Source organism: Macaca nemestrina, chromosome 10, assembly GCF_043159975.1.
Source record: "Macaca nemestrina isolate mMacNem1 chromosome 10, mMacNem.hap1, whole genome shotgun sequence".
In the NCBI taxonomy this organism is placed as follows: Eukaryota; Metazoa; Chordata; class Mammalia; order Primates; family Cercopithecidae; genus Macaca; species Macaca nemestrina.
In genome coordinates this window covers 28666552-28679661 of record NC_092134.1, presented here as the reverse complement: position 1 = coordinate 28679661, position 13110 = coordinate 28666552, and the positions used below count along the sequence as shown (strand labels likewise).

Genomic DNA, 13110 nt, shown 5'->3' with positions numbered 1-13110 from the left:
GCTAGGCCGGGCGCGGTGGCTCAAGCCTGTAATCCCAGCACTTTGGGAGGCCGAGACGGGTGGATCACGAGGTCAGGAGATCGAGACTATCCTGGCTAACACGGTGAAACCCCGTCTCTACTAAAAATACAAAAAACTAGCCGGGCGAGGTGGCGGGCGCCTGTAGTCCCAGCTACTGGGGAGGCTGAGGCAGGAGAATGGCGTGAACCCGGGAGGCGGAGCTTGCAGTGAGCTGAGATCCGGCCACTGCACTCCAGCCTGGGCAACAGAGCGAGACTCCGTCTCAAAAAAAAAAAAAAAAAAAAAAAAGAAGTCTTAGGCTAAATGGTGAGTACCTCTGCAAAAATGAGAGAATAGCACAACACGGCATAGCTGAGTAGTGCATTGCATGGTTTTGCTTCCAAGTGCCAGCATCTCTGAGTAGTGCGTCTGACACCACCAGCACACTCTGGTGTCAGGATCTTGGGTTTATATTCTGGCTACTCAAACTGTGTGGCCCTGAGCAAATTCTTTAATCTTTTTTGGGTTTCAATTTCCATAGCTATAAAGTGCGAATAGTTATAGTATCTATCTCATGAATTTATTATGAGAATTAGATTATTTTCTCTGTGGATAAAAAGAAAAAGGTCTTTTGCCCCTGATTCTTGCTTTGGAATACAGTCTTGATCCCCAGAAGTGTGGCAGCTCTCTTGTACACATGATGAAGAGTGTGAAGGGGAAAAGTTGATATGCCAACGATGGTGGATGAGAGTGGTGAAGCTGTTAGGATCCTTGATGACTGTGGGGTGGCCAAAGCTGACCTCCCACCTTCAGACTTTCTGAAATCAACCACTGATGTTTGGGCTTTCTGTTACTTGCAACCAAGCATATCTTAATTGATGCAGGCTTGTTGCCAGACTGTAAACTCATTGAGGGAAGAGACATGTCTTATTCACCTTTGGGCTCTCAAGGCCAGCCTAACCTAATGTGCGGCACACAGTAGGTGCTTAGTGGTTTATGATAGGAAGATGTGTGGTTAGAAAGAGGGGAAGGAGGCAAGGAGGCGGGTAGAAGTGATTGCTGGTAAACATTTAACAATTAGATCTCTGGGGAAAAATTCTGATTTGTAGCATTTGCCAATTTCCATGGTGTAAATATTCCTATCATGGCTGATTTCATGCAACCAGTGTGATGTCAGTGAGCTCAATGTTGGGAAGAGATGATCACAATCAGTTCTTGTGAATTGGTACAGCCCAGCTGCAGCTTACCACTAGAAGGACAGGGAAAAAGAAAGGGAGAGAGAAAAGAGAAGAAAATTTATTATTAAAATTAATATTAATCATGGTAATGATGCTAACAATGTTTAAACTTTATTGAGAGCTTACTCTGTTCCAGGTTCTTCAGGTCCCTCCTAAGTCTTCCCTTTGCATCTCATTGACCATAACTGGGTTGCATGGCCTTTCCTAGTTGCAGGACAGGCAAGGAAAGTTTGGCAAAGGAAAGTGGCAGTGTTGTGTCTTGCTTGGGCCATTCAGGTATCATTCCTTAGGGCAGGGCCCCTTGCCTCCCTGAACGCAGGCAGGCAACTGTCAGCCAAACAGGAAGAGGACTGTGGGATAAGCAGCCAAGACTCTCTGAAAAGACAAGACCTTTCAAGTAGAATGGATTATTTTTCAGACACAAAGTTGCCTTTTCAGCAAAGTGAACTAGCCTCCTCATCATCAAAATTCTAAAATTTCTCACTACCTTCTTTCGTTTCTGTGGATACCACTCCAAACATCATAAACTGATCTGGTCCTTCATATAGAATGGTTGGTGTTCTAAACCAAACAGATCCCAACCACAGTGATAAATGAGGTGGGGAGACGGGAAATCTATGCAGCTTTTCAAAATATGATTGCAATAAAGCATCCAGAAGTGAAAACTGGAGCCTCCTGCATGCAGATTCCCCATGTGTGAGTCAGGCTGTGCAGTCCTGCATGGGCTGGAGTGGGGCCGGCTCTGGCAGGAGTGAGGTGGAGAGAGGGAGGTGGTGGGCATGTCAACTGCAAAGTTCCTTCATTACGCATCGGCATGCTCCTTTACACGTCCTGCCGGGCTAGTTGCTCACAGTGGAGAGTCTGGAGTTACTGCAATTCTGTGGCAGGCGAAATATATAGAATAAAAGAAAATGCCTTCATTGGGACTGTTGTTGGGAGAAAGAGGGCAAGAACTGTTCTAAGGGATATTTCTGTAGTCTTAGCATCCTCTTCATAATTTTTGCAGATTTTATATCCTGTTGTCAGTTTCTTTAAAAAACAAACAAAAGAGATTACAAGTGATTTATGGGTTCCACCTCTTAAGAGGCTCAGCGTGGGAAAACAGAGGAAGGGAAGAAATCAATATACGGAGATTAACAATTCTGGTAGGAGGCACCATGTGATGGACAGGCCTGAACTTCCCATTGAAGCTGGTTGGAAGGCCGAGGCAGGAGGATTGCTTGAACCCAGGAGTTTGAGACTGCCCTGAGCAACATAGAGAGACCCCTGTCACTACAAAAAATAACAAAAATTAGTCAGGTGTGGTGGTGCGTCCCTGTAGTCCCAGCGAGGTGGGAGGCTCTCTTGAGCCTGGGAGGTGGAGGCTGCAGTGAGCTGTGTTCTCGCTATTGCATTCCAGCCTGGGCAACAAACTGAGACCCCATCTCCAAAAAAAAAGATGACTGATTTGGAAGACATGGACCCTGTTTTGAAACGATGACTCACTTCAGCTAGAGAAGAAGCCTGGTGGCACCCAGGTGAAAAGAGGCCACTCATTATTTCTCAGCAGGCTGTAAATTGCACTGGGAGTCAGAATCAATACCTACCTGACCTCTTTGGGCTGTTGGTAAAACTGGAGTCACCCCTTGTGGCTGTGCCGAGTTGATGTCCAGAAGAACATTGGTTGGAGGCGACGGTTCTTTTTAGGCTTACGACCCCCAGTGCAGGAGTAGCTTGGTTCTTTGTTGTTTGATAGTGTTTCCTGGGTCAGCTGGCATTTCCCCATGTGGCCTGACCTCCTGTGTTGTAAAGGCAAAACTACTTTAAGTTAGAGACCAGCGTCTGGATATTCAGTCATCAGCCAAATATTTTGATCTTTTTCTGAGCAGAATGGAAAATGTCCTGCTTTGAACTCTGCCTCATTCCTCGAAGGCAGGGGTTGGCAAACTTTGTTTTTCAAGAACCAAGCAGTAAACTTTGGGTGTTGCAGACTATACAGTCTCTGTCACAACTTTTCAACTGTGCAGTTGTAGAGTGAAAGCATCTATAGGCAATAAGTAAACAAATGAGTGTGGCTGTCACTCAATAACACTGTTCACAAAAACAAGCAGTGGGAAGGATTTGGCCCACATGCCATTGTTTACCAACCATGATTCTAAGGGGTCTTGGATGGAATGGAAACCTCTCTCTTGCCCATATGGATCCTAATGCATTTTAAAAGTCAGTGCACTGTTTGGCTAAGAGACACTTCCTCACCTGAAATCAGAGTGAAGAGCAAAAAGGGACAGTGAACTCCTTCTTATTATCATTGGCGCTCCAGGGGTAAAAGAGGAAGAAGATGTCGTTGGGCCACTTTATGTAAGTATATATACTTGGATGGTGCAGGCTTTGAACTTCTCACTGAGTGAAAAGTGTCTGCCTCTTTTGTGTTAGCCAGCTGGCCAAAGTTTAACTTTCCTCTAGGACTTCACTAAATCCTCATGTCTGTAGTTTTTTTTTTTTCTCTCCTCTTTCTAATAGCCTGGTTAAAGAGGAAAATAAGGTGAGTGCCGATGGTCCCTACTTGAGGCACACTACAGCTTATTTCTTAGCACTTTTTGGGCTTTGGCCTATTTCAAAGGCGACCTACTCTGTCATCTTGAAGTATGGGTTGGGATTCACTTGCATATCCTTCCAGACTGGGGATGGCTCTATTAAGAAAGGAAAGCAGTTTCCAATTTTACAAATGTTACGATTTCCCCAGCAGACTTTCGACAGGAAAAATTAATAGGCAACTGCATGTTGCCTCAATCTATTTTCACATTAAGACCCAGAAGGAGGTGTGGGGTCAAGCTGACACCTCTTAGATCCGCACACCAGGGTGAGGGCCTCCAAATGCTGACAGCATCATTCCAGCAGGTAGTGTGCAGGGAAGTTGGCTGGTTTTCAACGTATGTCCTGTGACTGCTTGCTTTTGTAAGCATGTGTTGGCTATAGATGGTTAGAAAGGTCAGCTTCGAGTGACAAAAGCCCTAGCTCATGTTGCTAGAATCACTTAGTTTCAATCCCTTTGAGGTCTTGAAAGAAGAAATGAGATAATCACCCTCCTTGTTTCCGACTTGCGCTGTGCCAGTGTAACTTAGAAGGGCATCCTCTCTGTGAAAAGACTGGATTTACATATTTTGCTAATTACAGCTGTCAGATTCCTCGAAGTGATTTAAGGGTGGGGAGGCCTAACAAGTGTGAAGAGTATTTTTAGCCAAGTTGTGTGGGTTTGATAGCCATTTGGGGACTAGTAATTGAATCTAAAGCTTCATGTGAGGCCGTACGGAAGTGGTGCGAGGCAGAAGGAGACCGCGATTGGGCGACGTAGGTGTGGGGCAGCTGTGGGGTGATTTGATCCTGGTGCGGGCCGGTGGTCTCTTTACCTGCTGTGACAGCTGTCACTCAGCCTGCTTTATGGGGTGTGAAATTGACACCTTCTCTTCTGTCTGGGTGCTGGAAGGGGTGCAGTTGGGACTGGAAACTTGATCTGCAGAGTATTTGTTTATTCATTCAACAAGCATTTTTTTGAGTAAATTAGAGTTTCTCGAACTTTCTTGTACACCCAGGATCACCAAGCAGTCTTCTTAACATGCGGATCCTGTTAGTAGATCTGGGGTGGGCTGAGCATCTGCCTTTCTAACATGCTTCTGGGTGATGTCGATGCTGATGGTCCAGGGACCATACCCCGACTCAGAAGGCTTAACATTATATTCCACTTTGGTGTGACAAGATGAAACACTTGAGCTTGTTTCTGCCTCAGGACCTTCCTTTCCCATTTGCCCAGATGTTCTTCCTCTGGATCTTTTTTGTTTTTGGTATTTTTTGTTTTTCTTTGAGACAGGGTCATACTCTGTCACCCAGGCTGCAGTGTGGTGGCATGATCACAGCTCACTACACCCTTGACCTCCTGGGCTCAAGCCATCCTCCCACTTCAGCCTCCTGAGTAGCTGGGACTACAGGCACACACCACCACCCCTGGCTAATTTTTCATTATTTTGTAGAGACGGGTTCTCACTATATTGCCCAGGCTGGTCTCAAACTCCTGGGCTCAAGTGATCCTCCTACCTTGGCCTACCACAGTGCTGGGATTACAGGTGTGAGCCACCATGCCCAGCCTTCCTCTAGATCTTTACTCGGCTGTCTTCCTTTCATTCCCATCTCAGCAAAAACGTCGCCACCTAGAGAAACTTTGTTTTCTCCCGTGGCCCAAATCTAAAGTAGCTCCCACTGCCTGTTTTAGCTCTTAGAAGACAGCCTCTGAGATGATCTTGTTTTGTATTTCTCTCTGTCTCTGTGAGAAGAGGAGCTCTGTGAGAACAAAGCCCTTGCACTTGTCTGTCTCTGTCCAATGCTGTTTCTTCCTCCCACCCTTGGCTGAGCCTAGTGGGATGCCTAGCACATAGTGGGTACTCAAATTGTGTTGAGAAGGTCACAATTCCTATCTCCAAGGGTTCCACTGACTAGAATGAGAGATGGAAAACTCAGTAACTAGTTATAACCGTGGTGTTGAAAAGCAGTGTGAGAAGGAGTAGACCCCAGGTTGTCTGGGTTCTAATCCATGTGACTCTAAAATCTCTTGTGCCTCAGTTTTCTCCTTAAAATGAGGTGAAGTAACAGTACCTTTCTTGTACATCTGATGTGAGGATTAAATGAGCTAATAAACGTAAAGCCTGAGCAAAGTACCTGGCATAGAGTGGACCATCAGGAAATGTTAGTTGCAATGAGGAGGATGATGAAGATGATGGAATGGTGGTGGGGATGCTCATGGTGATAGTTACAGAGGGAGAGCCTAACTTTGCAGGGAGGGCTTCACATAGGAAGCGCACTTTGAACTGAATTCCCAAAGGCAAGTAGTAATGCCTTAGGGCAGTGTCTTAGTTACCATTGCTGTTTTATTAGTCCGATCTTACACTGCTTTAAAGAACTACCTGAGACTGGGTAATTTATGAAGAAAAGAGGTTTAATTGAACTACAGTTCCACAAGCTGTACAGGAAGTATGGCTGGGAGGCCTCAGGAAACTTACAATCATGGCAGAAGGCAAAGGGGAAGCAAGCACATCTTCACATGGTGAAGTGAGAGAGAGAGAGAGAGTGAGAACTAGGGGGGAAGTGCCACACCCTTAAACCATCAGATCTTGTGAGAACTCACCATCATGAGAACAGCAAGGGGGGAAATCTGCCCCCATGATCTAATCACGTTCCAATGTTAGGTTCCTCCCCTAACATTGGGAATTACAATTCAACATCAGATTTGGGTGGGGACACAGAGCCAAACCATATCAGCTGCATAACAAATTGTCACAAATCTAGCAGCTTAAAAGAACACACATTTATTATCTCACAGTTTTTGTGGGTTAGGAACATAAGCACAGCTTAGATGGGCCCTCTGCCTTAGGGTCTCTCTCTGGCCTCAGTGAAGGTATCAGCCAGGGCTGGGGTCTCATCAGAAGGCTTGACTGAGGAAGGATCCACTTCTAAGCTCACATGATTGCTGGCAGGTTTTGATTCTTGCCATGTTGGTTGGTGTCTCTGGTCAGCTCACAACAAGGCAGTTTACTTCATCAAAGCCATAAAGACAGTGATGGCACAAGGGAAATTATAATCTTACATAATGTAATCATGAAAGCAATATGTCCTCACCTTTGCTGTATTCCATTATTTAGAAGCAAGTTAGGCTAGCTTATGCCCAAGGGGGAAGGGGCATTACACAGGCTGTGAATACCAGGATTTGGGGGTCACTGGGGGTTGTCTTAGAATCTTTCCACCATAGATAACAAGAGGGTACCAAGGGTTTGACAGGAGGGGCAATCCAGGTAGAGGGAACAGCTTGTGCTAGGGCCAAGAGACAGGAGCACCATGTCCTAGTGAGGAAATGCTCATCTTGATGGGCCTGGCTGACTGGTGATTGGCAAAGTGATTGGAGATGGGGGTAAGACTGGGAGCAAGGATGCATGGGCTCTGGTGCTGGTGTTACTGCTCCTGGTGATGAGTCAGGGTATGTTCCTTGCTCTGGGCTTCCATTTCCCCAGCTGCATAAAGCAAGAGGCATGTCCTGGATCAGGCATTTTCACACTGGGTACCCAGGAATCTGAGGCCCCACAGAGAAATCTCAGGGGCTGCTGGGGAGGATGGAGGAGGAGTGAGCATCTACTGCCTCTTTGCCAGAGCACCTCTGCTTCAATCTGTGCAATACTGAGATTTCTGTATATGATTTTCTTTCAACAGAGGCTTCCATGACTTAAAAACAGGTGAAAATGCCAGCACTAGCTGCCCTCAGAGAGCCCTCTTATGCTGACCACATGTGGTTCTCTTATGGTTCCTATGGGCTTGAGCCAGGACCAAAACCTAAGACCCTAAGGCAGCCAACCAATGATATTGCTTTCCCCATCCAGAATCAGGAAAAAGGGGGACTTGAGGCTGTACCGGGGTCAGTGGAGAGGTATGTTACTGAGTTACTGGAAAATCCAGTTTCCGAGCGTGTGATCTCAACTATTTCATTCATTCACTCACTCAGTTGTTCATTTGTTCTTTTACTCACTCAGTGCTGTGTTAGGCAAATGGCAGTGAGTGTTAACAGGGGCTTTATCAAGTCCACCTCCAAAATGTTTTGTCAGTGCCAAGCTTGTGAAATAAGATACTCTGATTCCAGCCACATCAGGGAGGCAGGTAGCAGCCGAGGTTGTGCACACCTTGTGGCTTGCTCTCTGGAGGAAGGGCACCGTATCAGGAGCAGTGCCTCTGTTCTCTGGCGGAACCCATGGGAAACAGTATCTGTGGGAATGGTGGGCAGAGTGGGGAGTGAAGATGAGTAGGCTAAGGACGAGTTGACCCACAGAAGGGAGAAATATATTTTTGTAATAGGGATTTTACTTTTTAGATTTGTGAGTTAAATTTCTGTCATCTGGAGTGACCTGAGAAGATATTTCTTTCATTTTCTAGACAGGAGGCACACACCTTTCCTTCTGCCTCTTTCCCCGTCATTTCCTGTCTTCTCTGCATATCTTTAACTTTATAAAAGATGCTGTTCTGTGTAGGACTCAGAGAAACAGCTGGTTCTCTCTGCTTTGGGAACTAATTGCCACTCCCCAGCTGTGGGATCTTGGACAAGTGGCTCAACCACCCTGAACTCAGGGGTCCAGGATGGGGGTTGGGCACCACAATTTCTGAGCCCCTCATGGCCATGCCTGGGAGGCTGGGTTCTGCCTGACTGCTGAGTCCGGAAGCATTAAAATTCATTGTCTTCCCTGGAGCCAACTCTAGGCTCCATTAAACAGCTGGTCCCTGAGGCAGATGGAGCTGGCAAGGGGCCTGTTCTTAAAAGCAACAGGTTGTGTGTTGGCAGTCGCACAAAGGCAGCCTTGCGGGGATCCAGCCCCTGCCGCTCTCTGGGCAGGGAGTCCAGGTGGATGAGAAAGGAAGGTGCCTGTCCCCCTGGGAAGGAAGGGAGAGGGATTACCGTCAGGTGGTGGGAGGGGCAGCTCTCCAGAATCAGACCCTGGGACACTTGACCGAGGCAGCTCCACTCTTTGGGGTCTCAGCAGTGCAGGTGTGGAGCACATGCAGCGATGAGCTTTGGCGGGACCAGAAAGACCCCCCTCCCCCAGAAAGACAAGGCACAGGAATAACAGCAGCTGATGCTTGTTAATTTTTTATTCTGTATAAGTTAGTTACATATATTATCTCTAGCATCTAAGACAGTGTGGGGCCCCGTGGGGCCCCATTTTACAGAGGAGAAACTGAGGCTTTGAGGCCTCAGGAGACTTATTCTAGGTGGTTCAGCTGGCTCCAAAGCCCCCCTTCTCCCAGCTAAGGGATTATACAAGAGAGACAGGAAGAGGATCCGTATGATCCTGGAGTTTGGCAGGGTGGATATATTAGGTTCCCAGGGCTGCCATACAAATTCCCATTATCATAAAGTGGGTTGCTTGAAACAGACATTATCCTCTCATGGTTCTGGAGGCTGGAAGTCTGGGATCAAGGCTTGGTTCCTTCTGGAGGCTCTGAAGAAGAATCCTTCCCACGTGTCTCTCCTGGCTTCTGCGGTCGTTGGCAGTCCTTAGTGCTCCCTGGCCTGTAGACATGTCTCTGTAGTCTCCGCCTCCATCCTCACCTGACAGTCTGCCCTGTGTGTTCTGTCTTCACACTGTCTTCCTTCCATGTGTGTCTCTGGGTTCAGATTTCCCTCTGCTTGGGTTGGGTGTGGTGGCTCATGCCTGTAATCCGAGCACTTTGGGAGGCCAAGGTGGGCGGATCACCTGAGGTCAGGAGTTTGAGACCAGCCTGGCCAACACAGTGAAGCCCCGTCTCTACCAAAAATACAAAAAATTAGCCGGGTGTGGTGGCATACACTTGTAGTCCTAGCTCCTCAGGAGGCTGAAGCAGGAGAATCGCTTGAACCCGGGAGGTGGAGGCTGCAGTGAGCTAATATTGCACCACTGGGTGCCTGGGCAACAGAGCGAGACTCTGTTTCAAAAAAAAAAAGAGATTTCCCTCTTCTTGTAAGGACACCAGTCTTTGGAGATTGGATTAGGGCTCACACTACTCCAGTATGACCTTATCTTAACTTGATGACATTTGCAGAGACCCTGTTTCCAAATAAGGTCACATTCATAGGTGCTGGTTGGTCTGGACATTTATTTTTCACGGACAAAATTCAACCCACAACAGTGGGGATGGCTGTAAGGCGGGAATGTGCAGGGGTGAGGTTGGGCTGAAGGGAAGTGAACTCACTTCTGCCTCCTTCTGGTTCTCTGGGCTGTGTACCGGGGAACAGGGCTCCTTCACCGCTCATCACCAGCTGGGAACCTGGAAGCTGGAGAGGCCAGGTCATGAGGGGCTTATAGGCCTTGGTAAAGGCTTTGGACCTGATCCTGGACTAGGCAGAGGAGAGCCATTGAAGGAGCTGAAGTGGAGGTGTGTATGGTCAGAATGCATGGTGAGCACTGGGAGGGGGACGCATGGGGCGGGGACAGGAGAGGCAGGGCACTGGCCTGGGTTTCAGATAACAACAGCCCAGGGGAGAGGAACGGGGCCCAAAGGTCAGAGGGGAGAGGAGGGCGGCTGAACGGGAATCCAGGTGGTCAGGTGGGCAGGCCTTGGTCTCAAAGGGAGAGGGCGGGAGAGGAGGGAATATTTGTTGAGTGAATTGAAGGAGTCTGTAGCGAAGGAGGGTGGTTGTCCCTAGGAGGAGCAAGAGCATGGTGGGAGGGAAGGAGGTGGGGAGAGAGGTGAGGAAACCGGTTCACTCCATCTTACCAACGGCGGATTCTTCTCCCAGGGAAATGTGGGAACCAAATTAATCCTGAAGCTTCCCCAGGTTTCTGTGATTCTCAACCAGTGTGGGCTGGAGCAATCAGAGAAGGCTTCGTGGGGGTGTAGGTCTGACTGGGGGAAGGAAGTACAGAGGCAGGAAAGCAGGGGGTGCGTTTCAGGGGTAGGGACAACCTGTACAGAGGCCCAGAGCTGGAGCCGAGTGCAATTCCACCCAGGGCCAGACAGGACCAGCTCTGCTGTGCGGAGAAGACCTTTTCCAGCCGCAGCAGCAGCTCCTGTCCTCCAGCCGTGGAGATGTGCAGTTATTCCCGTCATCAATATTTCAGCCTTGACTTTCACAGAACACCCCCTCTGCCTCTGCCTCCCCCAGCAGCCTGGGTGACTAAAGGGAAGAGCTGACGCCGTCCCTGCTGGTGGGCATGCCAGGGCCAGAGTGGGACCTCTCGAAGCCTTCGCACCTGTCTGTGACTTGAGACAGATGAGACTTCTTGAAACTGAGCCCCCAGCCCTCTGCCTGGCTGTCTCCTAGGCCCCATCTCTGCACCTGTCTTTATGATTTGTTTTAAGGAAAAGCTGGGGAGGGGGCTTGAAGTCTCCTTATTCTCTGAATGATATTCATCTGAATTGTACCAATTCCTGCAAATTGGAGGCTCCCATGTCTGTACCCTCCCCCGCCCTCTCCCCTCCCAGAGTGTACAGAAGTAATTCTGTTGCCTATTGTCATTCTCTCTGTTTAGCAGAAATTCTTTTTTTTTTTTTTTTTCTCCTCGTGATAGGTTCTCACTCTGTCGCCCAGGCTGGAGTACAGTGGCACGATCTCGGCTCACTGCAACCTCCACCTCCTGCTTTCAAGCGATTCTCCTGACTTAGCCTCCCAAGTAGCTGGGACTACAGGTGCACACCACCACGCCCAGCTAATTTTTGTATTTTTTGGTAGAGACAGGGTTTCACCATGTTGCCCAGGCTGGTCTTGAACTCCTGACCTCAAGTGATCTGCCTGCCTTGGCCTCCCAAAGTACTGGGATTACAGGCTCGAGTCAGTGCACCTGGCCTAGAAATTTTTAATTCTAAGTCTTGGGCACCAGGAGCATCTGTAATAGAGACTTTTCAAAAATGATTTTAGGTTTCTATGTGGGTGACTGCTTCCTAAGCAGGTGAGTCACAAACCCATCTTAACATCACAGCTGCATTCTCCATTGGAGGTGGGTGGAATCTGCTGCTGGACCGTAGGCTTCTGAGGCAGCCGTGTGTCTTACAAGGTTGTGTTCCCACCGAGAGGGAGGAGCTGTGCTTCCCCAATATCCATCAGTGGGGTGGGAACAGGGACGGTGTTTTGTCTTCTGTGCTTCTGGAACACCATGGGGACTCTCCTAGCACTTCTGGGCTGGGGTTCTTCTCTAGGTATTGCCTCTCTAAGCTATAAACTCAAGGGCAGGCATAGTATTTTGGTTTTTGGTTTTCAGTTGCTGTATCCTCAGAGCCTAGCACACTACTTGGCATGTAGTAAATGTTCAACAAATTAATTCGTCCACTCACTTCTCAAATACTTACTGAGCGCCTACTCTGTGCCAGGCTTCATTCCAGGACTAAGGAGATAGCATTAAAGTAAACAAAGGCCCTCCCTTCATGGAGCCTCCATGCTGGTGGGGAAGACAGACTATCAACAAGTGAACACAGCTGGGCGCGGTGGCTCACGCCTGGAATCCCAGCACTTTGGAAGGCCGAGGCGGGTGGATCACCTGAGGTCAGGAGTTCAAGACCAGCTTGACCAACATGGTAAAACCCCCTCTCTACTAAAAATACAAAAATTAGCCGGGCGTGGTGGTGGGCACCTGTAATCTCAGCTTCTCTGGAGGCTGAGGTGGGAGAATCACTTGAACCTGGGAGGCGGAGGTTGCAGTAAGCCGAAATCATGCCGTTGCACTCCAGCCTGGGGCAACAACAGTGGCACTCCATCTCAAAAAGATAAAATAAAATAAAAAAACACATGCGTGGTAAATAATGTAATTTGCGGTAATGAAGAATGCCATTTAAGCGGGGCAAGGAAATGGAGTGGTGAAGTGGGAAAACTATAGGTTGGTGCAAAAGTAATTGTGGTTTTTGCCATTTTAAAAGTAATGGAGAAAACAGTAATTACTTTTGCACCAATCTAATATTTTGGAAGGTACCATTGAGGAAGTCTTCCCTGAAGGGTGGCTTTTGAGCAGAGACTGAAGGGATGGGAAGGGTGAGCCATGGGAATTTCTAAGGGAAGAGTGTTTGTGGCAGAGGGAATACCAAGGATGAAGGCTCAGAGGTGGGGAAGAGCTGGGCGTGTTAGAGGAATGATGAGGCTGGATTGGATGGGAGAGGCAGGCAAGGGTTAGATTATGTAGGGTCTTAACGGTCAAGGTTGGGTGTTTACTTGATTATAATCCAGGTTAGTATCGACCAGATGCACATCAAAGGCCTGCAGGAAACCAAATTAGTATTGAAAAAAGATAAGGCAGTTGTATTAATATGATTCTATTCAACCATGTTTGCAGTTTACCTTCTGCTCATAGACAGGCATTGCTTTGTAGTTAACCTAGGAATTCAACATGGCAGAGCAGTGGGA

The 13110-nt window shown here is 48.0% G+C and overlaps 1 protein-coding gene and 1 pseudogene across 2 annotated transcripts in view; both read left to right on the top strand.

The window, feature by feature from the left end:
- Positions 1–2131, top strand: part of LOC139356664 (ATP synthase F(0) complex subunit C1, mitochondrial pseudogene) — a 38066-nt pseudogene extending 35935 nt beyond the window's left edge.
- Positions 1–13110, top strand: part of LOC105497716 (carbohydrate sulfotransferase 11) — a 309881-nt gene that overhangs the window by 95380 nt on the left and 201391 nt on the right. The window lies entirely within an intron of this gene.